This window comes from Lithobates pipiens, unplaced genomic scaffold, assembly GCF_037356315.1.
Source record: "Lithobates pipiens isolate NorthernLeopardFrog02 unplaced genomic scaffold, aLitPip1_a1.2 Scaffold_16, whole genome shotgun sequence".
NCBI lineage: Eukaryota > Metazoa > Chordata > Amphibia > Anura > Ranidae > Lithobates > Lithobates pipiens.
The window spans coordinates 384,027,500-384,053,370 of NW_027507748.1; the positions used below are offsets into that span (position 1 = coordinate 384,027,500).

The 25,871-nt window shown below is 44.2% G+C and overlaps 1 protein-coding gene across 8 annotated transcripts in view; it reads right to left on the reverse strand.

The window, feature by feature from the left end:
* Positions 1 to 25,871, reverse strand: part of RPH3AL (rabphilin 3A like (without C2 domains)) — a 296,941-nt gene that overhangs the window by 202,427 nt on the left and 68,643 nt on the right. The window contains exon 1 of one of the 8 annotated variants that reach the window (XM_077482241.1): positions 12,311 to 12,363. The exons of 6 other annotated variants lie outside the window; for them this stretch is intronic. The gene's annotated coding sequence lies outside the window, so the exon portion shown is untranslated. Of the gene's footprint in view, positions 1 to 12,310; positions 12,364 to 25,871 lie in introns of those variants that run through there. One more of the 8 variants, XM_077482245.1, reaches the window with a different exon arrangement.

The following is a 25,871-nucleotide window of genomic DNA, read 5'->3' on the forward strand; positions in this document are numbered from 1 at the left end:
TAATGGGTATTTTCTTTGTAGCTGAGAGCAGCAAAAGAAAAGTGAGAGGGAGATTAAAGCAAACATGTTGCTTTCCCTATATGAGTAAACCAGATTAAGGCAAACCTAATGTTTAGCCCTACAAAGGCCTACAAGTTTGTACGCAGGTGCCTAATGTTGGAGTGAACACCGCTTTATGTTACTAGTTTGCATTGTGTTGTAATGAAGTATATGTTAGTGAGTGTGTTTGTGTATTAGACTGCCCAGGGAGTTAATAAGGGGTTACGTCTGCTCACTCCCAGGTGTTCATAGCGCTGTCCCCTTATGGAAAACTATAAATACAAGGGGAGGCAGCCTCTAGAGCAGGGGTAGGCAACCTTCGAGAGATGAAGATCTACTTTAACACTAATGAAGTCATTATGCAAAGGAGGGTGGCTTGTCCTCTGAGTGTATCTCTGTGTACATGGGTTTCAATAAACCGATCATGTTCAGCAACCAAAACGAGTACTGCCTAGAATGCAGGGTACAGTGGTGCGTTGCGCTCAGAATGCAGGGTTCAGGAGTGCATTGCACTCAGAATTCAGGGTTCAGTGTATTAGGCTCAGAATGCAGGCTTCAGGGGGGTAGGGTTGATGTAAAGGGTGGTAGAGGACACTGCTGTGGGGATGACCCTGCCAATAACAATGTCCTCTGTCACCTTCACATCACCACACACACACACACACACTGGTTTCTTCTATCCCCCCTTTCCCCTATAGCAGCAACCTCTGGCCCCCCTTCCCTCCCCATAGCAGTGTCCTACCCATTTCCACAGGGGACCGGGAGGCAGCACAGTTCTAGACAGAGGATGGGAACTGGCAGAGTCAATTTTCATATTAGCTGGTGATTGGTTGCGTAGGACCAGCCAGCTATTAAACCAGCGGTTTAACTTAAATAGTTAATTTGGCCCATTCCTCCTCCCGGCCTCTGTCCTGAGCTGTGCTTCTGCTTGGTCTCCGCTGCTTAGTTCACTGATGACAGCGACAGAGGTGGGAGGGAGAGAGACTGGGACATAGAATGCGTGGCGGAGCTATGAAGGAAGCTGGAGGTGGGAGGGAGAGAGATACCGGGACATAGAATGTGCAGCGGAGCCGTGGAGGAGGTTGGGAGGAATGAAATGGACCAGCACCTAGAAGGCGAGGGTCAGCGGCACAGGAACCGGTTTGCTGTCTACCTGTCACCTGCAGGCGGTCAACAGGTGGACAGCAATCGATGGGTTACTGACTCTGCTCTAGAGAGTTCACCCTTCCACATGGGAATAGAGAGGAGGGAATGCTGCACCAAGTGAAGCAGTTTTAAGAAACATGGCCTCCCTTTTAGGGTACCAAGTCCGGGTATACTAAGTCGGATATGGACTCTTATGAAAATAATTTTCTTATCTACAAGGTATGAACTGGACAGCCTAAGGTAGGATGAACTAAAGTTGTGTATGGAAGGATATTTTGAAAGGCTGTCATGTTAAAGTGGTTGTAAACCCTTACAACACACTTTGACCTACAGGTAAGCCTAGATTAAGGCTTACCTGTAGGTCCAAGAAATATCTCCTAAACCTACACGGTTTAGGAGATATTTACTGAAAGACAGGCACCGCTGTCTATGGCGCAGGCGCACTAAGCATGCCGCCGTCAACGGCGTTATGCCGCGCGTGGCGGCTCCCGTGCGCATGCATAGGAGTGACGGCTTCGCCGAATGACAGCGGCGGAGCGGCGAGACCCACCGAGAAGATGGATGCGCTGGACTACAGGGGACAGCGGTGAAATCGCTGGCTCCTGTGTCAGGTAAGGATTGCAAGGGAATTATTGCTGGGTACACACTGCTAGCTTTTCTTTTATTTATTCAACCTGGCAGGCTAAATGAGTAAAAACTGGCAGGTCGCCATACCAGGAACTTCAGACCAGGCATTTTGTAACTCTGAGAACATTTACTGAACTTCTTGCACAGGAGTAGGAGTGGCGGCTTCGCCGAATGACAGCGGCAGAGTGGCGAGACCCACCGAGAAGATGGATGCGCCGGACTACAAGGGACAGCGGCGACATCGCTGGCTCCTGTGTCAGGTAAGTGACACATAATGGGCTACTATGCGATGCATAGTAGTCCATTATGCTTTACCTTTGCAGGGAATGAAAGACGAAGTAAACTCATCAGAGTTTACTTCCTCTTTAATTCTGTTTGTGCAAGAAGTTCAGTAAATGTTCTCAAAATGCCTGGTCTGAAGTTCCTGGTACGGCGACCTGCCAGTTTTTACTCATTTAGCCTGCCAGGTTGAATGAATAAAAGAAAAGCTAGCAGTGTGTACCCAGCAATAATTCCCTTGCAAACCTTTTAAGAAACGTGCACTTCGCACAGTACATAGCAATTTTACTTTTTCTAAACCACATTAATCACTTACCGACCATCCTATAGCAGTTTTACTGCGATGCATAGGATCATGTATATATACACGTGATCCTGCACTTCTTGGTAGCCTGCGTGAGTGCGCTCTGCCGGCGGCTCGCTTCCGCTGTTATTCTGCACAGCAGGAGCCGATCAGCGGGTCCCACGAACTCTGTGATCCTTCAGTACCCACTGATCGCTTAGTACACAGGTAGAACGGCAGTCTGCCTATGTAAACAAGGCAGATTGCCGTTCTGTCAGTAAGGAAGGAATGGATCCTGTGTTCCTGCAATGCAGAGACATTGATCCATGCCTTGCCCTAGTAAAACTACCCCCCCACACTACACTAAAACACTAGCTAGGCACACAGTTAACCCTTTGATCGCCCCATGATGTTAACCCCTTCCCAGCCAGTGTCATTTGTACAGTGACAGTGCATTTTTTATAGCACTGATCATTGTGTCTAAAGTGTCAGTGTGCAACTTGTCTACGGCAATATCAGTCCCGCTATAAAAGTCACTGATTGCCACCATTACTAGTAAAAAAAAAGAAAGAAAGAAAAAAAGAATAAATAAAAATTGCAAAAATATATCCTATAGTTTGTACAGTAACTTTTGCGCAAACCAATCCATATACGCGTATTTGGATTTTGTTTAACCAAAAATGGGTAGCAGAATACATATTGGCCTAAATTGGTGAAGAAATTAAATTTTACAGTACAAAAGTACTGTACAAAATATATATATTTTTTAGAATTTTTTTTTTTTATTTATAGCGCAAAAAATAAAAAACAGAGGTGATCAAATACCAGCTCTGTTTGGGGGGGGGGATGTTATTTGGGTACACTGTCCCAATTGTCAGTTAAAGTAACCCAGTGCCGTATCGCAAAAAATTACCTGGTCATAAAGTGGGGTAAATCTTCCAGAGCTGAAGATGCAATTAATCACATCTATTAACATTGTTGTATACATATAAAGGATTTTCAAGGCCCTGCAAATACTAACATTAGCAATTTTAAAAGCATTAACCGAAAAAAAAAAAAAAAGAAAGAAAGGTCAAGTCTATTTGGGGTTTCAAGTATCTTCTAGAATATCCTAATTTTCCAGAGACATGTTCATGGAAGAGCGCCTTGTACTGTTTGGACATCCTGCCTATTGTGAATAAGAGGCTATGACTAATTATCAGGTGCTTCTGTTGTCAAGGTGCTTGTGCTTACGTATTTCATTGTACTTCATGTGTTTTCTGCAGGTTCTTCATCTCTTTTCCTGATCACAGGGTCTGCAATTACTGCAACACAATAGCTGGCTTTATAACCCCTACAATGCCTAATCACGTGATTTGATTTGAAGAAACATTACATTCACTTTTAAGGATAATATAGCAATGATTATCACATTATATATCAAAGTCTTTGATCAAAAAACAAAGATCTGCAAAAAATATTGAAGCTCAGTTCTGGGGAACATAAAAATCCTTTCCATACAGTGGAGCTGTCCCTTTACTGCAGGGGTTAAATGCTGTTTTGTGTCTATGGGACCAGAAAAGCACTTTTACTTACCTGATCCTCCATTCCCACAGGCTACTCTCCACTCACAAATGAAACACAGCTGGGAGGTCTGCAATACAGTAATGCCGCGTACACACGATCGGAATTCTCCTCGGAAAAGCCTTGGATGGTTTCTCCGACGGAATTCCGCTCAAGCTTGTGTTGCCTACACACGGTCACACCAAATTCCGACCGTCAAGAATGCTGTGACGTACAACACTACAACGAGCCGCGAAAATGAAGTTCAATGCTTCCGAGCATTCGTCTAAGTGTCGCAATTTTGCGCGTCGGAATTGCCACAGACGATCAGAATTTCCGATAGAAACCTTTTCCGTCAGAAAAAATGAGAACAGGCTCTCAATCTTTTGCTGGCCGAAATTCCGCCAGCAAAAGTCCGATGGAGCCTTCGTATTTTCCGATGAAAAGCTCTCATCGTTCTTTTGCTGGCCGATTTTTTTCCTATCGTGAGTAGACATGCACTACAGAGGTCAGCACGAAGCCAATCCTCATCTCGCTCATCTTTGGTAGGCCAACTACCAGTGAGACGACATGATCCTCTGTTTACTGAAAAATTAAGTCTAGGTGGTTGCACTGCTAAACCACTTATTAAAAAATTTCCACTAAACCGAGTAAAAACATCAAGCAGGCAGTGGGGGAAAGAAAGGAACCGGCTAACATGTTTTGCACTGTATATATAAATTCTTGTATTCCACGCTTAGGTATAGGCTGAGCTGATGCTCTTTCATCCATGAGGTTATCCTGCAGTTCGCTACAGAAGAGGTGATTACTGTACTCTTACCTATTGGAAGCAATTCAACCCAGGAGGGGTAGAAGGATCTGGATACCCAAGTGCTGAGCCCAGCCCTGACAGTACCTCCTCCTCAGTGTCCCTCCCCCTCGGAGGACCACCAGGCTTGAGGGGAAAAGTCTATGGAAATCGGGGAGTAGGACAGGGGCATGTACGTCCAAAGACGAGACCTAAGAGCGTTTCTCCGGACCGTACCCTTTCCAATGCACCAGGTACTGTATGCGCCCATGGAACCTACGGGAGTCAACAATGGACTGTACTTCATACTCCTCATGGTTCCCAACCTGTACAGGGTGAGGACAAGGCACTGAGGTGGTAAATCTGTTGCAGACCAAAGGTTTTAATAAGGAGACATTAAATACATTCAAAATACACATATTTGAAGGAAGATCTAAAGCGTAACCCACTGGGTTAATCCTGCAAGGAGTACAGAAAGGCCCAATAAACCAAAGTGCGAACTTAAGAGAGGGAACACAAAGTCGGAGGCTGTGAGATGACAGCCAGACCCTGTCGCCAACCTGGTAGGGAGGCGCAGGCAGGCTTCTGTGGTCAGCATGGAGTCTGTACACATTAGCATGTCCCAAAGAATGAAGACTACAGCGATGCTCCTCTAACGCAGGAATACTTTGCTGAACAAATGAGTCAGGCAACATGGAAGGCTGGAAACCATAGCTCGCCATTAAACGGGGACAATTGGGAAGCAGAATTCAAGGCACTATTGTGTGCAAACTCCACCCATGGTAAGAGGTCTGACCAGTTGTTATGATGGTCAGAAATATAGCAATGTAGGAATTGCTCCAAGGACTGATTGGCTCGTTCTGCGGCCACATTAGACTGCGGTTGATACGCAGGGAAGGAAGCAAACTGAATTCCCAACTGTGCACAAAAGGCTCGCCAGAACCGGGACACAAACTGACTACCCCTGTTCGAGACAATCACCTTGGGTAGCCCATGTAAGCGAAAGATCTCCTGAGCAAAAATGGAAGCCAGTTCCTTAGAAGTGGGCAACTTCTTAAGTGGAATACAATAAGACATTCTGGTCAATCACCACAAGGATAACTGTGTTGCCCTGGGAGTTGGGTAACTCCCCAATGAAATCCATAGACACTTGGGTCCAGGGCCTCTCTCCATTGGATATGGGTTGTACGAGGCCCACTGGAAGGTGCTGTGGAGTCTTACTCTGAGTACACATGGAACAGGCAGCTAAGAAGGTGCTTACATCAGCACATAGACTAGGCCACCAGAATTGTTGGGAAATGGCCAGGGCAGGACTTACAGTGGTGTGAAAAAGTGTTTGCCCCCTTCCTCATTTCCTGTTCCTTTGCATGTTTGTCACACTTAAGTGTTTCGGAACATCAAACCAGTTTAAACAATAGTCAAGGACAACACAAGTAAACACAAAATGCAATTTGTAAATGAAGGTTTATTATTAAAGGTGAAAAAAAATCCAAACCATCATGGCCCTGTGTGAAAAAGTGATTGCCCCCTAAACCTAATAACTGGTTGGGCCACCCTTAGCAGCAACAACTGCAACCAAGCGTTTGCGATAACGTGCAATGAGGCTTTTACAGCGTCCTGGAGGAATTTTGGCCCACTCATCTTTGCAGAATTGTCCTAATTCAGTTACATTAGAGGGTTTTCGAGCATGAAAGGCCTTTTTAAGGTCATACCACAACATCTCAATAGGATTCAGGTCAGGACTTTGGCTAGGCCACTCCAAAGTCTTCATTTTGTTTTTCTTCAGCCATTGGGTGGTGGACTTGCTGGTGTGTTTAGGATCATTGTCCTGCTGCAGAACCCAAGTTCGTTTCAGCTTGAGTACACGAACAGATGGTCGGACATTCTCCTTCAGGATCTCTTGGTAGACAGCAGAATTCATAGTTCCTTTTATCACGGCAAGTCTTCCAGGTCCTGAAGCAGCAAAACAGCCCCAGACCATCACACTACCACCACCACCATATTTTACTGTTGGTATAATGTTCTTTTTATGAAATGCAGTGTTCCTTCTACGCCAGATATACTTGGACACACACCTTCCAAAGAGTTCCACTTTTGTCTCATCGGTCCACAGAATGTTGTCCCAAAAGTCTTGGGGATCATCAAGATGTGTTGTGGAGAAATTGAGACGAGCTTTGATGTTCTTTTTGCTCAGCAGTGGTTTTCTCCTTGGAACTCTGCCATGCAGGCCATTTTTGCCAAGTCTTTTCCTGATGGTGGAGGCATGAACGCTGACCTTAACTGAGGCAAGTGAGGCCTGCAGTTCCTTGGACGTTGTTGTGGGGTCTTTTGTGACCTCTTGGATGAGTCGTCGCTGCGCTCTTGGGGTAATTTTGGGTGGCCGGCCACTCCTGGGAAGGTTCACCACTGTTCCATGTCTTCGCCATTTGTGGATAATGGCTCTCACTGTGGTTCGCTGGATTCCCAAAGCTTTGGAAATGGCTTTATAACCCTTTCCAGACTGATAGATCTCAATTACTTTCTTTCTCAATTGTTCCTGAATTTCTTTGGGTCTCGGCATGATGTGTAGCTTTTAAGGATCTTCTGGTGGACCTTACTGTGTCAAGCAGCTCCTATTTAAGTGATGCCTTGATTGTGAACAGGTGTGGCAATAATCAGGCCTGGGTGTGGCTAGAGAAATTGAACTCAGGTGTGGACAACCACAGTTATAGTATGTTTTAACAAGGGGGGCAATCACTTTTTTACACAGGGCCATGATGGTTTGGATTTTTTTCACCTTTAATAATAAACACCTTCATTTACAAATTGCATTTTGTGTTTACTTGTGTTGTCCTTGACTATTGTTTAAATTGGTTTGATGTTCCGAAACACTTAAGTGTGACAAACATGCAAAGGAACAGGAAATGAGGAAGGGGGCAAACACTTTTTCACACCACTGTACCATTGGGCTTGACTGGGCTCAAGCCCATGGGCCCCACCCAATAGGGGGCCCTGCCCAGATACATAGCCGACTGTACTCGGCTCGGCTCACAGTCATGCCCAGTCCCGCCCTATGATGGACATAACACGGACTGGGTGTGACCGTGAGACGAGCCGAGTACACTCAGCTACTCTCGGCTCCGCTCGGGACTGCGAGAGGACCCGAGAGCCGCCAAGAGGACTCTGTATCTCGGCGGCGCCATTTTTTAACTTCAAGACTGCAATGACAAGGCTGAAAATGACACTGGACAAAGCTGCAGATGGATACAGATGGACACCAATAAGGCTGCATTTTTGGGTGTTTAAATGTAAGTTTTTTTCCTTAAAATTCCCTCCTAAACTTGGGGTTCATGTTATATGCCGGCGCATGTTATACGCCGATAAATATGGTAATGTAGAGAAGGTAGGGCCCGAAAGTGACTCAAGCCCAGGGGCCCCCACCACCCTAAGTCCTGCCCTGGAAATGGCCCAAAAGAGTTGATTCTTCCCAGGGTGCCCAGCAGCCTTGGGAGAATTGCAAGTCTGGAGCATGGCAGTATGGATACTCTCTGGGACAAAGCAGTCACAAGGTTTCATAGGAGGAGCATGGACTTGAGCAGCAAGAATTTTGTCACAAAAGGAGAAGTGAGACTGGTGCAAACCATAGCCAGAATACGATCAGTAGGAATCACAGGAACTGGAACCGATTCCATCATGGAAGTGGAGGACAATTGTCGTGACAAAGCGTCAGCCCTTACATTCTTAGTACCAGGTAAGAATGAGACAATGTAATTTAAACGAAACAAGAAAAGAGCCCATCGCGCCCTTCTGGGAGAGAGGCATTTAGCCTCAGGCAAGAATGGGAGATTTTATGAGCAGCAAGAATGAGAATTGAGCACTCCACAGGTGACAATTTCATGGAAATTAGCCACAAGGATGCATAGTGCTCTCAGGAGGTAGGACGTTGAGACGGAAGGGTGCCAACTCCGGTCTCAGAAGCATCAACCTCAAGGATAAAAGGTAATGTAGGATCAGAATGTGCCAACACAGGAGCAGAAACAAAAGCAGTCTTGAGACTCTCAAAAGCCTTAACCACTTGCTTACTGGGCAATTGAACCCACCTTTTGTCCAGACCAATTTTCAGCTTTCAGCACTGTCGCACTTTGAATGGCAATTGTGCAGTCATACAACACTGTACCCATTTTTTTCCCACAAATAGAGCTTTCTTTTGGTGGTATTTGATCACCTCTGCGGTTTTTATTTTTTGTTAAAAAAATTTAAAAAGACCGAATTTAAAAAAAAACGTTTTTTTTTATATTTTGTTATAAAATTTTGCAAACAGGTAATTTTTCTCCTTCATTGATGTACGCTGAAGAGGCTGATAGTGCTACTTCTTAGTGCCCACCAGTGCCACCTAACAGATGCCACTAATAGGTGGCACTGATGGATGGCAATAATTGGCACTGGTAGGTTACACTGATAGGCAGCACTGCTAGGCAGCACTGATTGGCACCACTGGTGGGCATTGATAGGTGGCACTCATGGACACTGGCAGGTGGCAATGGCAGGGGGTACCAATTGGCACAGATGAGGCAGATATGCCTCCTTCCTCTTCGGAACCGATGTCCCTTGCACATAAGCCGGTGATCGCCTTTTTTTTCTCCTCGCGCTGTCAGTGCGAGGAGAAAAAAAAAGGATTACCAAGCTTTTGTTTACACATGTGATTAGCTGTCATTGGCTGACAGCTGATCATGTGGTAAGGGGCTGGGACCGGCCCCTTACTCGGATCTGTGATCACCCGAGTCTCGGTGACTCAGTGATCAGAGCGCGCCGTGTAAAGGGAAGGCCGTCATAAGAAGGAAAGTCAGATCCGTGCTGTAGCCATCATTCAGCTATAGCGAGGACGCCAAGTGGTTAATGGACTGCGGAGACCAACTCTGTGGGTTACAATCCTTTCTGGTCATATCAGTCAGGGGCTTGACCAGAGACGAGAAGTTACAAATAAACTTTCGAAAATAGTTGGCAAAGCCAAGAAAACGCTGCAGGGGTTGGGGCCACTGTAGGACTGCTGAAAGTTTCTCTGGGTCCATCAAAAAACCAGCAGTGGAAATGACATAACCCAGGAATTTAACCTGTTCACAATGGAATTCTCACTTTTCCAACTTACAATAGAGATTGTTCTCTCTTAGTTTCTGAAGCACACGACAGACACCTGTGTGGTGGCTCTCCAGGGCCTTGGAAAATATGAGCGTTGAGATGAACCACCAACTGCAACAAATCTCGGAGGACATCGTTAATAAATTCCTGGAAAATTGCCAGAGCGTTACAAAACCCAAAAGGCATTACGAGGTACTTGTAATGGCCTGTTACATAGTTGGTCAGGATGAAAAAAAAAAAGACACAATTCCATCTAGTTCAACCATTAAAAAAAAAAAAATACATAACATCATACAATCCCATATACCCAATCCTATACCCACAGTTGATCCAGAGAAAGGCAATCGGATTTTCCCTGGATCAACTGTACCTATAAATGTTAGTGCCCAGTTATATTATTATTATTATTATTATTAATATTATGTACATTTAGGAAAGAATCCAGGCCTTTTTTAAAGGAATCTACTGAGCTGGCCAGCTGGCCATTCCACATTTTAACAGCTCTTACTGTGAAGAAACCTTTCCGGATTTGGAGATGAACTGTTGGAGATGACTGTTCTAGTATTAAATGCAGTTTTCGACTCATCACCCTCCTTAATCCTCACAAGATTGTATGCCCCTCTCAAATCAAGATTCGTGAAAATAACTCTGTAATAAATGGAATCAAATAGGCATTCTTAATTAATGACTGAGACCCCTATAATCAATACAAGGTCTCAGTTTACCACTCTTCTTCTTCACAAAGAAGAAAGCATCACCAGCAGGAGACGAGGATTTGTGGATGAAACCTTTGAGAAAGTGCGTCTGCAACATGCTCCTCCATGGCCTTATCCTCCAAGACCAACAAAGGGTAAACCCGGCCACGAGGGGGTATGGCACCAGGTTGAAGGTCAATTGCGCAATCATACAAATGGGTGTGGAGGCAAACTACTGTCTTAAACTTTGTCAAAGACATAGCTAAAATCGCGGTACCCCTCCGGCAGGGGGGAGAGTGAAGAGGTGCACAGGACCTTGGCTACCTTCTGGAAGCATGTCTTGCTGCATTGTGATGACCAGGACAGAACCTCAGCACGGAGACAGTCAAAAGAGGGGTTGTGCCTCTGTAGCCAAGGATAACCAATAACCAGCAGAAACATAGGTGAGAAAATAAATTGGAATTGGATTATCTCATGGTGAAGAGCCCCTATGGCCATGGACAACAGAACAATCTCACGAGTCACATGGGCAGGCTGTAGAGGTCTTCTGTCAAGAGCCTCAATGGCAAGTGGAGTGTTACGCAGCTGCAGCGGAACTGAGTGCTTCTATACAAAGGCAGCATGATGAATGAACAATGAACAGGCCTGCAGCCCCAGAGTCGATTGGAGCCTGTATCGCAATGGACGACTCTGCCCAAGAAAGGGTAACCACAACCAAGGGGCTTATCCTTCTGGATAACTGGGGTAAAAAAAAATGCCACCTAAGGTCTGTCCATAACAGGACCTCAAGGTTTAGATGTTTCCTGGACAGGTAGGACAAGACTTCAAAAAGTGACCTTCCTGGCCACAAGGCAGGCACAATCTCTCACTCCTCCTAAGGGTTCCCTCATCCGCAGAGAGACGCGTGAGGCCAAAGTGCATGGGTTCCTCTTCACAGCCTGACTCAGTACCAGGAGGCATGGGAGGTGAGGGAGGCAAGGGTGGGACTGCAAAGTTCGGAGGCAAATGTACAAGAGGCTTCTGCAAACGCTTCTTAAAATGGAGTCTTTCTCTGAGCCTGGAGTCAATGAGGATGGCAAAAAAGATCAACCTCTGCAGCTCAATGGGTATATCTCGGGCTGCCATCTCATCCATGATGGTATCCGGGAGACCATGAGAAAAAGCAGCCATGAGGGCCTTATTGTTATAAGCAACCTCTGCTGCCAGAGTATGGAATTCAATGGCGTAATCGGCAACAGTTCTTGTACTCTGTTTGATAGACATGAGGCACTTGGCATCAGAAGCGGAACGTGCAGGAATGTCAAATACCCTTCTAAAATAAGTCACAAACTCAGGGTAAGCCAAGACAACAGGCTTTTTCATCTCCCATAGAGCCAATTTTTTGGGGCATTTTTGGCATTTTTATTCTATATTGCCGGGATCCGACAATACATTACAGCCGCGAGCAGTTTTAAATGAATTTTTTTCCTTTAGAAATGTAATTTAAAGGAATATTTCATTTTTATTGTTTCACTTTAAGCATTGTTAAAGACACTGCTCCCGAAAAACTCCCTAATTAAAATTAAGACGTAGAAATTTCAAAAGTGGATACTATTTAAAACTATACCACCACTAAAGAATGGTTCAGTAGTTAATATACTATAACATAAATCTTTCCAGAAAAGTGACACCAGATGTACACTATCAGGTTTTTTTTCTATTGCCATAGTTGCTGGTATGAACCATTCAATCGTAAAGTTTTAAATAAGAATTCATGTAGTGAAGTTTACTCCAATTCATTTTCCAGCAATTACTCACCCAGCCTTTAATCCTAGGTCCTGTAGTTTAGACAGCCTTGGCTTAAATTTAAGGAAGTAGCACAACTTCTGTTCAGTCTTGACAAATAAAGTCTATGCACATGATTTACTGTGCAGAATCATAATGCCATATAGTGAAAAGGAAAGTACGGAAAAAAAAAAAAACACATCCGCTGCACCAAGAATTGTACAATAGGAATCCTGCAGGAAAACAAGTTCTTCTAGTAGTAAGAATATGAAAACCTGACAAGTGAGGTGGCCCAATCCTCAAACTGATCTAAAATTAGATTAACTGAGCACCTAAGAGAATAGCTTTACTAATCATTAACAATAAACTTAAAAAAAAAAAAAAAAAACACTACTCAAATACTTTAGTAAATACAAAATTATTTGTTTAGGAAATTGCAGTTGGCGAGGCATGATGCCAAACATACTGAAAAATAAATTTGTTATATACACTTTAAGCAGTCAGTGATTATTAATATAACAGTGCACTCCCTAGCTTATGTTGTTTAAACCCCCACATAAGCAGCGGATACTTCTGTGCCCTTACCCTAACTCATTAACTCCCAGCACCTCCCATTTGCTGTCCCATGTAAAATAAGTTTTCAGGCTGTGCATACATAATTATTTATATTTTAACTTTATAAAAATGCAGTTATATTTAAATTGTTAGATTGGGGGTCATTGCAGTGATGTTGATTTCAGAAATTAAAAATTATTAGTGAGCTTTTTTTTATTTTTTATTCTTTTATATTTATTCTTTTTCATACTAGCACATTATGAAAGTCTAACCTTGAAATGAAGCCCTCCAGCGGCGTGCTGTCACAGCTGACATGGCTTCCATCTTCACCCAGTCTTCCTCCCGAGTTTGAGGGCTCTGGCTGCAAGAGTGGCCAGAGCCTTGATGACATCACTCTCGCGCACACAGCTCTTAAGGAACAGCGTGAGTATGTCATTCCTTTAGAACGCATGCGCCCGTGATGTCACCGGCAGCAGAGATACTGAATGTCTCTTAAATGGTGCACATTTAGGAGGTATTCCTTGTACCTACAGGTAAGTTTTATTATAAATTTACCTGTAGGTACACGTGTCTAAACTGAGTTTACTACCACTTTAAAGTTGTATTAAGCATGTAGCGCCGGCTCCTGAAGAGCACGCACTATATGTTTTGAAATTTAAAGTTACACCTAAACTGCAGTTTGGTTTGGGTATAATTGTTCCAAATTTTGACCTCAGCATCAACCTTACTGGACTATAGGGTGTTCAGCCTGGCCATAGGGGGCACTGTCTCTTCTGGCAGGCATGGAACCACAGTCTGGTTGGGTGCTTTAAGGTTACTTTCTCTCGGAGCCAGCCCAGTGGGAGGGTCACTCTTGCTGTGCTTTCTGGGAGAGGGTACTTAAGATGCAGATGTCACGTGGTTCGGGGGTTCCGGTCCAGAAGTATATCCTGGTCCTCCTGACCAGCCCCCAGGAAGGCTATGGCCTGGGGTGCGGATCCACCTGACTTAATGTCTCGGGCTGGCTAGCCAGAGGCAGGGAAATCAAAGAAAGGATTCGGAGGTGGCCCGGTGCCGTCTCCGGTCGTGCAGAGGCCCAGCGACTTTGTAGCTATCCAGGGGAGGACTCTTCAGAAGAAGGCCATGCATGGGTTGGCTTCTTAGCAAGAGCCTGGTAGGGATGAAGTACCTAATTGAATCCAGTTTCCATTGCCAAACTGGCTGAAAGATCCTGGTACCACACGAGTGTTCTACAAGTCCTAGTTTCCTATGTGTTCTACAACAAAGTCTGTGGCAGGGACTTATTCCTACATGTTCTACAACAAAGTCTGTGGCAGACTTATTCCTGATTTAAGCACCTTGTTAGCTGCTAGGCCTTGTGAGAGAGTGACTATCCAACTTGAGTGAACATCCAGCTGTGACTGGCTATTCTCTGGATTTAGTCAAAGTAAGCAAGTTCTTTATTATTGACTTTGACACTAAGGCCACGTACACACGCGGGGACTGTTTGCCCAACTTTGTCCGTCAAACAGTTTCGGCAAACAGTCCGCTCAAAATTAGCATGGACGGACATGGCCACACACGACGAACGAACAGTTTGCTGAAACCGTGCGCGATGACGTGAACGGCACGTACGACGGGACGAAAAATACGACGTCCTATACACTGCATTATAACTTTCGGCGTGTAAATCCTTTCTGAGCATGCGCGGAACTTAGTTTGACGAACAAGCCTACACACGAGGGGACTGTTCGCTGAAACAAAGTTTCAGCGGACAGTTTTTCGGAAATTCCGAAAAACCTTGTTCAGCGGACTGTTCGCTGAAACTGTCCGCTGAAAGCCCACACACGAGCGGACTGTCCGCCGAAACACTGTTCAGCAGACAAAGTTGGGCGAACAGTCCCCGCGTGTGTACGCGGCCTAAGAGTACCCTGACTTTCTTCCTAACCCCTCTGATCCTATACTGAGAGACTGTTCGTTAACTATGTTTTTGCAAATAAAAATCCCTTTAAGCAGATCTGTCGTCAGTCTCTGAAGTTTCTGGGCATCTACCACGGGAAACCCCTAGATGCAAATCGAGGTGAAGAAGGTAACGGTAAGCCCAATCAAACTAGCAGCTCCTTCGGGGGTTAGTGCTACAAACACAAAATTTAATATATTGCGGCTTATCAATCATTGGATTCGGATGAGTAAGAAATTATTTAATAAAAAATAGAATAAAACAGAACTAAAGTTATGGACATGTATTAATTTTCTGGAGAAAAAGGATATTGTTTAGTATAACTTTAACTTCACAAGGAATAAATTGGGGGTATTGTGGAAATTTGCAACCTAATCTACCCTTTATGCTAATTTTGAACCTAGAGGTTTTCCTATGAATGCATTTAGACCTTACAACATTTAGGCCTACAATATTACCACACGGGCTCTTGAAAAAAATTGTTAAGGCATACAAATTCCTCCTCCAATTAATTACTAGCTTTAGTCAATAACTTCTATTTCTACAGTTGTTACCACTTCAAACTAATGGCTGTTTATAACCACTTTTTTGCTACAAAAAACAGAACTTATTTTTAGAAGAAATCATGTCACCAAGTTCATCGACTAGTTTCTCTCTATTGAAAATAATGAATATCTCATTAATTGTGCATAATAATCAGCAAAGCTTTTTACAGGAAAAAGCCTATGCAAATTGCTGAAGCATCTCTAAAAATAGAATTTTCACAGTGTACAGTATGTTCCCTTTACTGGCTATGATGGGTAAAACAAAGAACCCTTCATATGTTTATTTACTGCTAAAACTGTTGGAAGAAGAATTCTCATTAAAACAGGCAAAATATTAATCTCCAATTCATAAACTGTCCCCATTATAAATATAGAATATTCATATTTGTCACCTACTGAAATGTGCCAACCTTATTACACACTGTAAAATTACACAAATATGCTATACTTGAAGTGCAGGCCACCAAAAGAAATGACCACCAGACATCAATGGAAAGCCAGATAGACTAGGATGGAAATATCCAATCATTTACAACTGCACTGGCAAAGCAGCACTCACAGAGTATAACATATGAAATATAAAGTTGATGTAGCCAGGTGCCGGACTACAGAAACGTATGGAAGGACACATTTCCCTCTTTACAATCAGTTTGCTTTCAGTTTCTGCTGTTATGGTGAAGGTTGTGGGGTAATATCCCCTCCAGCAGAGGGAGAACTATAACCAGAAAAGCCTATGGCTCCCTTTGCAGACTGCTGGGGATCATGGGATTTGAAGTATGGGAAGTAAGCCTTATAGTGGAGCGTATGGACTCTTTGCACTGTAATTCCCAAGAGACCCTTGGGTAAAGAAAAGCAGTGGAACTGTTTTTTCTGAGAGTGTTCAGCTAGGTTCTCTCTCTTGGCGCTGAGGGAACTAATGAGAGCACATCTGTTGCATACTGATCAGACTGCTGAGACCTGAGAGGCCAGACCAGACGAGACACACAAGACAACTCAGCACAGACCAAAGCGAGCTCATCTGCACCATTGCCACAGGAAGACCAGAGCATCCCCCCACCCACTACTTCTCAACTCTGAATCTCTGGAGGCATTCTGTGGATCGACTGGGAGGGGCCCTCCTTCCTACAGCAAGAGTACACAGCTGCACCACAGGGACTGGTGAGATGGCACCGCCCATTGTTCACACAGCTAGCAGGAACTGACTTACTGGAGGCAGGGCATTAAGTATACTGCACCTATATTGCACCTACACCACACAAAACCGCTCGTCTGTATGCTGTTCCGAAGGACCAAAAACAACGAGACGGAAGCTATTGGCTACTGGCTATTGAACTTCCCTTTTCTAGTCCCGTCATACGTGTTGTACGTCACCACGTCCTTGACTATCGGACTTTGGTGTGATCGTGTATACGCAAGACAGTTTCAGCAGAATTCCGTCTGCACTCCGTCAGAAAAACCTTCAGAGTTTATTCCAGTACGAAAATCGGTCGTGTGTACAGGGCATTACTGTGACTCCTGAACAAGGTGAATATTTTGGGAATAGCAAAGTTGATAATAAAATCAATATATCAGGGAAACAAGCCTTAGATTATATCTACAGTCAAAATCAAAGCAATTGTAAAGGCTTATTTAAAAATAAATAAACATGTTAAACTTGCCTGCCCTGTGCAATGGTATTGCACAGAGCGACCCAAAACTCCTCTCCTTGGGTCCCCCACCACACTTTAGACGCCTTCTCCTTTGGGTGTGCCACCATAGCAAGCACCGCTTGCTATGGTGGCACACCTGAAGGCTTTCTCCCAAGTCTCAGTATGCACATCCATAGACTCACACAGTGTGGCTTCGGCCCTGCCCCCCCAATTCCTTTTCACAGGATTTGATTGACAGCAGCAGGAGCCAATAGCTGCGTCCTGTGACAAGGGGAACAAAGACCAATGCCACTGCAGATGGGCACAGTGCTGGATTGAGATAGAACTCAGGTAAGTATATAGGAAGGTAAGGGGCAATATTACTACTGGGAAAGGAATGCATTAAAAAAGGTAAAAAAAATAAAAATTTGGCTTTAGAACCACTTTAAAATCATATATATATTTACACATTGTATTTCACTTATTTTTAGATTTAGCTTCACATTTGTAAAATTACTTTGTGAAGATCCTCACACATTTACTTCCTTGAATTTTGTTACACATATTCACTATGGCCTGTGATAGGCTCTGCCATGCCACACATTTCACAGAGCCTGTCTTCTGACTACAGAGGTGCTGATCAGAGGAGATTCGGGAGGTGGATTCAGTACAGAAATCACTGTTTGCAGGCAGCAAGGTACCATGGGATATGTAGTCATTGTAAATTGAAAAACAGCAGGGGAGAGGCTGCAAAGTATGCAGGGAATCCAGGAAGTTGTGGAAAGAGATGGGCAGCAGACAGGCAGCACTCAACATGAAAGGAGATTTTTCAGGTAAGTTTATAATGGATTGTCATTATATTGCTGTTACAATGACTGGATTGCCATTACAATGATGACATTATAAAATCAAAGTGCATGCTGTGAACATAAAACAAATGTAATGTCTTATTTGCCCAAGGCTTTGTATTTTTCCTTCAGTACCGGGTACTTGACCCAGTACCAGTCTTTAAATTAGTACACAGTCAGATAAAAGACTACCTTGCCCACCAAAGTGAGTAGGGAGAGCTATGGAGTGGGTGCCCTCTGGGAATTAGAACCCCTCCAAACTAAAACACTAAATGCTCAGTATTTTTTACCTTAATACATTTGAAGTATTAAAAGGTAAATAATTTACTTTTACATTCCCCAATGCCTAAAAAACTCACCTTTTTTCCCTCACCGCCACTGGCCAAGTTCCATACTGTTGCCTACATACCACTTAAAGCGGTTGTATGCCCGCTGAAGGTTTTTTTTTTCCCCTGACCTGCAAAGGAAAAGGCATAATGAGCTAGTATGCACCGCATACTAGCTCATTATGAAATCCTTACTTTAGAACGAGGCCCCGACATCTGACCCGATCCATGCAGAGGGAGCTGACATGTTCCCTCTGTTTCTTCCGGGTATTGCAGCTCCGGCGCTGTGAGTGGCTGGAGCCACGATATCATCACTCCCACGCATGTGAGATTTCTTTCCGGCAGGGTCCGGCGTCTGCCAGACTTTCAGCCGAGAATCCCCTGTGCGCATGCGCAGGTATCCCCTGTGCGCAGGTATTTTTTTTTACCTACAGGCAAGCCTTATTTTAGGCTTTCCTGTAGGTTAAAGTAAAAAATGTGACTATACAACCACTTTAATCAGAAATTCGGCGAAGCAAGAGCAATCTTCTGTCTCCACTGCATCTGGCTCTAAACAGCAGCGGCAATGCAGAGGGAGAGGAAGTCATGAGGAACATGGTTCCACTATAGTTCCCCGAGTCACTGGGGCAGTGATCTGATGCTGGTCATCCACTTAACTCTGGTGGTCATCATGGGTGTGGCAGAGTCCTGTGGCAGGCATTTAAGATCCTGGCCCCTAGGTTTGGTGCACATTTGCATGTGTAGTATAAGGACAGGTTACCCATCTATCCTGGACAGTATTAGCAGCAGGGAATGGTTCCAGATAAGGAGGGGAAACTTGGGACTCACAATCTTTTGGACACCTTCCTGTTTGGGTACGAGATGACCAGAATGTATTCTGACCCTCCAGACAGGCATTGCCAGTTGGGCTGATACCCGCTCTGCTACATGCTGTTGGAATTTGTGAGTGCTCCCAGTTGGGTCCTCTCCCACCAGGTTTGATGTCAACTGTTTTTCATTTACTACAAATTCTACTGATTGCACCTGGACTGTGTGTGAGTTATTATCGCCCAACACCACGCTGCCCCCACCCACAGGTATGCTTTCTCTGAGTACCTCACATGCAAACTGAAGTAGGAACAGTGCATGTTCCAGCCAATTTCAATCACTCACAGGGAGGGGGTTGCTGTTGGGGCTATGTGTTAGTGTGAATGCAAGATGAATTGTCCACCACTGTCCTCCATGTGCATGCACATGTGGATGGCTCCATAGGATCAGATGAGGTAAAGGAGCCACCCTGAAACCAGAAACTGGGCTTGCTTATGAGGGGACCATGTGAATCAGGGGGAAGGACAAGCTGAAAACTCAAAAGAAGCATATACAGCAAGTCCAGTCCTGCACATGAATTTATGGACTGTCTGCGTTCAGGGTTTATGTGTATATACACATGCATGGATTTACGCAAGTACTGATATCTACCCACCATAGGTGTGCACAGGGTGTGCCTGGGCACACCCTAATCTGGGGGTCGGCAGTTGTGGGCAGGTGTTGAGTAGACTGCTATCCTTCCTGCTGACCCCAGTACCGATCACTCACTGTGTTCATTCACAACTGAACCATTGTAAACTGTGCTTACTATGCTTTGGTTTGTGAATGAACAGGAAGCCGCTCAGAACATGGCACTTCCTATTCATACACCAGTGCGGCTGGGGCTGCAGAGAAAGGGACTGGTGAATCTCTGTCCTCAGCAGTGTTAATTTTTGTCAACAAAAAAGTTATCAAAATTTTCGTCCGCTTTCCTTTTTACAGTGACGAAAGCTAAACAAAAAGTACACCACATACAGTTGTGTATAGTAATTCATGTCTATGGGATGGCTGTATGCAGCACCCATATTTCCTGAGCATAGAAATACACCTCATTATTACCCCAGGTGACCGTGTGCATTAGATGTAATCATTATATATGTCTTGAACTGATTTTTTTAATTAAAATAATATAGCAGTTGATTATCTACATATGAATAGTTTATATTTTCACATATTTGTATGGATGGGAGGATACATAACCTGGATATTGTCATGCTATTGTAAGTGACAAGGAACGTGAATTTCTATGCTGGTATAAAGTTACAACTTTGCAGGGCATTTTAGCATATGTCTTTCCTTTTTTTATTTTATTTTTTATTTATTTTTAAAAGCTCCATGGGCCATGGCGCAGTGCTCACACACAAAACTAACACCAAGTGCAAAAAAAGAAAAAAAAAAGCGTACAGAGATTAACACATGGTGATCCTTCAAAGAGAAAGGACCCTAGCCCTGAACCCCTGGGGCACAAGACTCCCGATGGGGGTATTTGTGACCCCCCATAGAAGATAGAGGCGAGTGTGAATGTTTTTTTTTTTTTTTTGGAAACCCCAAATTTTTACTTTAATCCTCCACAGTCTTTCAAGTGAACTGTCCAGAATTTGCAATATGGGAGGTGTCACTGCTGGAACAAGCATGTTCATATTAGGTGTCACAGCACCTGAAGTCACATACTTGTTCCAGGTCAGTGACTTGCCAAGTAGTTAGGAAGGAAAAGATGACAGCCTTGAGCATTTTAAAAAGTAAACAGTGGGAACTCCCATATTTCTGTCTTGATAGGTCGCTTGAAGGGTCTTTTTACTCCATGCAAATTTTTATTCTCTAAAAACAAACTATCCAGTGGCGGCTGGTGGTAATTTTTTTTTGGGGGGCGGCAAACAGTGCACACACAGCCACCAACTCCCCCTGTCGGATGGGTAACCCGCCCCCAGTCCGGAACACTTACCCCATCTATGGTGGGCAGCTCTTCTCCCGGGCGACAGGTGGCGGGCATCATGGGCGGCTTCACCTGCTCTCCTCCATGGGCATTGCGGTGGCTTCCGTCTCCTCCCTCCTCCTCAGTGGCCAATCGTAACCTTTCTCCTTTCGGCCAATTGAGAAACAGGTCTCAGACAAGCTGATTGGCCAAGAGGAGAATACGTGTGAAATTTGCGAATTTTCATTCACTATTGTCACATAACTGGGTGGGCTCAGTTCACAGTGCTCTGCAACAGGAGCCCACCCTTTTTTGAAGCCTATTAGAGCCTCTGGCTCCAATCACATGCTTCAAAACTCCCCCAGTGGAATTCATGCATCCGGGGTCCTGCATGGGGGCTGGACGCATGGATGGGGGGGGCGGCACCCATAATGGACGGGCCGCCCCTGCTGCTATCAAAGGTCTAGTATAAAAGCCTAAGACCTATGCACACATTTGAGTTGCAGTAACGCATTGTAAAACATGCATTTTATTGTGCATTACCAAACATGACGGTGCCATTCAGTAATGCACTATTAGCCTAGGTTCACAGTGAATGCGGGTTTGAAATCGTGCGAGTTCAGCTGAACTCGCATGATTTAAAACCGGCATTTCAGATCCGATTTCAGGGGCGAATTGAGAGACATTTGTGGGGGCTCATGCCCAGATGTCTATAAAAATCACCCCCCCCCCAAAGTTGGCAAAGTAGTGCAGGATCTACTTTTGGGAATCACTGTAGCACCACAAAGTCAGGGTCACATCGATTTGCACGGTGACATTTCCGGCAATAGGGTCCGATTTCGCAATGCGATTTGACATGTCAAATTGGCCCAGTGTGAACGAGGGCTAACAGTAATGAGCAATGCACCAGCACTGTAGTGCACTACAATGTGCATGCTGTGTGCTATGGGGTGCCAATAAAATAAAATGTATTTTTTCTATATTTTTATTCGCATTCGCATCCTCTGCTCCATGGGTTCCGGTGGAGATCTCTGTGTGATGGGAGACTGCGAGACCTGCCAGCGGTGTCCTCTGTGGAGCCAGCTCTCATGGTACAGCATCAGTCTGCACCAGAGGGCTCTGCCTGGACTCTGTAAGTAGGGTGGGATGGAGGCAATTCCGGGGGTTCCCAGGATTTTGGCTGGGGGAACACTGGACTCAGCTCTGCTCTATGGGGCAAGAGAGGGGGGCTGGCCGATGACACAGGGTGGGATGTAAATCTACAAGGCAGTGTGGGGGGATTGGGAGCCCTCTAGCAAACTGCGTTGGTACTGCTACTCACCAACCTCCCCTCCACCTCGAATCCCAGAGTGGCTGTGGATTCAATTTTACTGCCCACCCTATCCTGGCACCCTAAGCAGCTGCCTGTGCTGCCTTATGCTGCCTCCTTGGGTTGGGATTTACTAAAACTGGAACATGCAAATTCTGGTGTAGCTCTGCAAAGAAACCAATCAGCTTCCAGATTTTATTGTCAAAGCCTGATTGAACATGCTGAAGTTAAATGCGGATTGGCTACCATGCACAGCAACATGCAAAGATTCTGAGTGTTCCAATTTTAGTAAATCTCCCCCACTCTCTCTTTTCTAAAATATTCTTACTAGCTTTTTTTCGAAATGAGACACACACACACACACACACACACACACGTCAGTATACAATTTCAGCATCTGCTGAAATGAATGAACTCATAACGGCGCTACCAATTAAAATGTTTGAAGATCGGAACTTGGAAAAAGAGTGGAGATGAGTATAGTTCAGGCAGCCCGTTCATTTTGCACCGGTTGGCAGCACACATTAACAAACAGACATGCACTTTATACAGCGTAGTCTAGGTGCCCTTGGTGCCATTCAAAAGGTATAGCCTAAGCCTACTAATGGACCACGTTGCCACATGTTTTATCAAGCATTATTGCAATGCAAAGGTGTAATCGGCTCCTTAACCATTTGCTGACCTCTGCATGCCAACATAGGCACAATGGCAGTGGTGGGCAAATGGGCTTACTTGTATGTCCCCTTTAATTGGCAGGGCTAGCGGGCGTGCGCCCTCCGCTTAAAGCCTGATCGTGCCCGCGGGACCCGCGCACTCGATGTCTTCCAGTGGCCCGCAGTCGTGTCATGGAGCTGCAGAATGGGGAGATGTAAACAAGCCATTTACGCGTTCTGCCTAGTGACACGACAGGGATCTACTGCTCCCGTCATCGGGAGCAGTGATCGCTGTCATGTCAGTGGTAGCCCATCCCCCCGCAGTTAGAATCACTCCCTAGGAGACACTTAACCCCTTGATCACACCCTAGTGTTTAACCCCTTCCCTGCCAGTGTCATTTAGACAGTAATCAGTGCATTTTTATAGCACTAATCGCTGTATAAATGACAAAGATAGTCCCAAAATAGTGTCAAAAGTTTCCGATGTGTCTGCCATAATGTCGCAGTCAAGATAAAAATTGCAGATCGTCGCCATTACTAATAAAAAAAGATGAATAAAAAGGCATAAATCTATCCCCTATTTTGAAGACTCTATAACTTTTGCGCAAACCAATCAATATACGCTCATTGCGATTTTTATTACCAAAAATATGTAGAAGAATACATACCGGTCTAAACTGAGGAAAAAATTTGTTTTTTTTATATATTTCTGGAGGATATTTACTATAGCAAAAAGTAAAAAAAAAATGCTTTTTCTTTTTCAAAATTGTCACTTTTTTTGTTTATAGTGCAAAACATAAAAAACGTAGAGGAGATCAAATATCACCAAAAGAAAACTATTTGGGGTACAGCGTCGCACAACCGCACAATTGTCAGTTAAAGCGACGCAGTGCCAAATCGCAAAAAGTGCTCTGGTCAGGATGGGGGGGGAAATCTTCCGGGGCTAAATTGGTTAAACTTAGCTAACATGCCAGGTCATCAGCAAATAAACATACCGCCATGACAAAACACTAATTTTCACAGATGTAAAGCAAATAAGCCAAAGCGAACATAGCTAAACATATGCTCAAGCAAGCACTATGCAAACTTGGGTACCTTGGAAACAAAATTACACACAGAGAAACAAAGGGGTTTACTAAAGGCAAATCCACTTCGCACTACAAGTGCACTTGGAAGTGCAGTCACTGTAGATCCGAGGGGGACATGCAAGGAAAAAAAATAAACAGCATTTTTGCTTGCACATGATTGGATGATAAAATGAGCAGAGCTTCCCCTAATTTTGATCTTCCCCTCAGATCTACAGCGACCGCACTTCCAAATGCACTTGCAGTGTAAAGTGGACTTGCCTTTCGTAAATCAACCCCAAAATGTTATTCTAAAAACATTAGCAGCCATACTTTCTATTTCATTGAATAGAAGCTCCAACAACAGCACAACTAATATTTCCAAATGTTTGTACCTATTAATATAAACTGATTTAGGGATGATGGTAATGGGGATGCACCCTCACAGATGTGTCCATGCAGCCGCTGCATCCCAATTGACAACAATTAGACTGCCTGCATGGGGATGCATGGAACCCCAGAGCATTCCTGCGTGGGTATCGGATTCATAGGCCCTGTGCGAATTAGGGATTGACCATTATTGTTTTTTTGGTGCCGATACGATACCGATATTTCAGCCACCTCTCAGACCGATAGCCGATATTGTCTGCTGATATTATGTACATTAAAAAAAAAAAAAGTTTTACTTTTTTAATCACGGTTATTGCTGTCACATCCCTTGTGACAGTACTAGGCAGCGACAGGTACTCTTTATGGAGGAATCTATAGAAGACCCCAAACTCCTCTGTACTTGAAAGTATTCAAAACGTTAAGATCTGCATTTTTAACCACTTCGGCCCCAGAAAATTTGGCTGCTGAATGACCAGGCCATTTTTTTGCGATTCGGCACTGCGTCAATTTAACTGACAATTGCGTGGTAATGCAACATTGTACCCAAATAAAATTGACATCCTTTTTTCCCCATCAATAGAGCCTTCTTTTGGTGGTATTTGATCTCCTCTGAGAATTTTATTTTTTGTGCTATAAACAAAAAATAGCGACAATTTTGAAAAAAAAACCCCACAATATTTTGTACTTTTTCCTATAATAAATATCCCCATTTTTTTTTTTTTTTTAAAGCTACATTTCTCCTCAGTTTAAGCCGATATGTATTCTTATACATATTTTTGGTAAAAATAAATCACAATAATTTCATATTGATTGATTTGCGCAAAAGTTATAGCGTCTACAAAATAGGGGATAGATTTATGGCATTTTTTTATTATTTTTTTTTGGCGGCAATCTGCGATTTGTATCGGGACTGCGACATTATGGCGGACACATCAGACAATTTTGACACATTTTTGGGACCACTGGCATTTATACAGCGATCAGTACTATAAAAATTACTCCAACAATGTCACTGGCAGTGAAGGGGTTAACACTAGGAGGCAATCAAGGGATTAACTGTGTTCCCTGGGAGGCGATTCTACCTGAAGTGGGAGGGGACTGACTACTGGAAGTGACGGATCGTGGTTTCTAGCTAATAGGCACACACAATCTGTCACTGCTCTCAGAACAGAACAGCGATTTGTATATTTACACACACACACTTTTGTTTTCTGTCCCTCATGCTCGTGAACGCTAGTGGCCGGCAGTCATCGCGACCATCGGCCATGAGCACTGTCATCCCCGCTGTGCAGCAGGTGCGCCTGCTATCCCGATCCCGCGGGCCGATATAGCTACGACAGTTCACAGGATCGTGCCAAGCTGCTGCAGTATAATGATGGCGGCTGGTTGGCAAGCGGTTAATAATACTAATAATACTTTCTATTTTTTAAAACTGGTGCCTTTAAGATGTCAGTAATCCGGGAAGTGATGTCATGACCCAAAACTAAGCATCGGCTTTGTTGTACTTAAGTACAAGCATCGGTACTCGTGCTCGCCAGATTTTTGAATCTCAAAGCGCTACATTGCTTTACATGGAAAT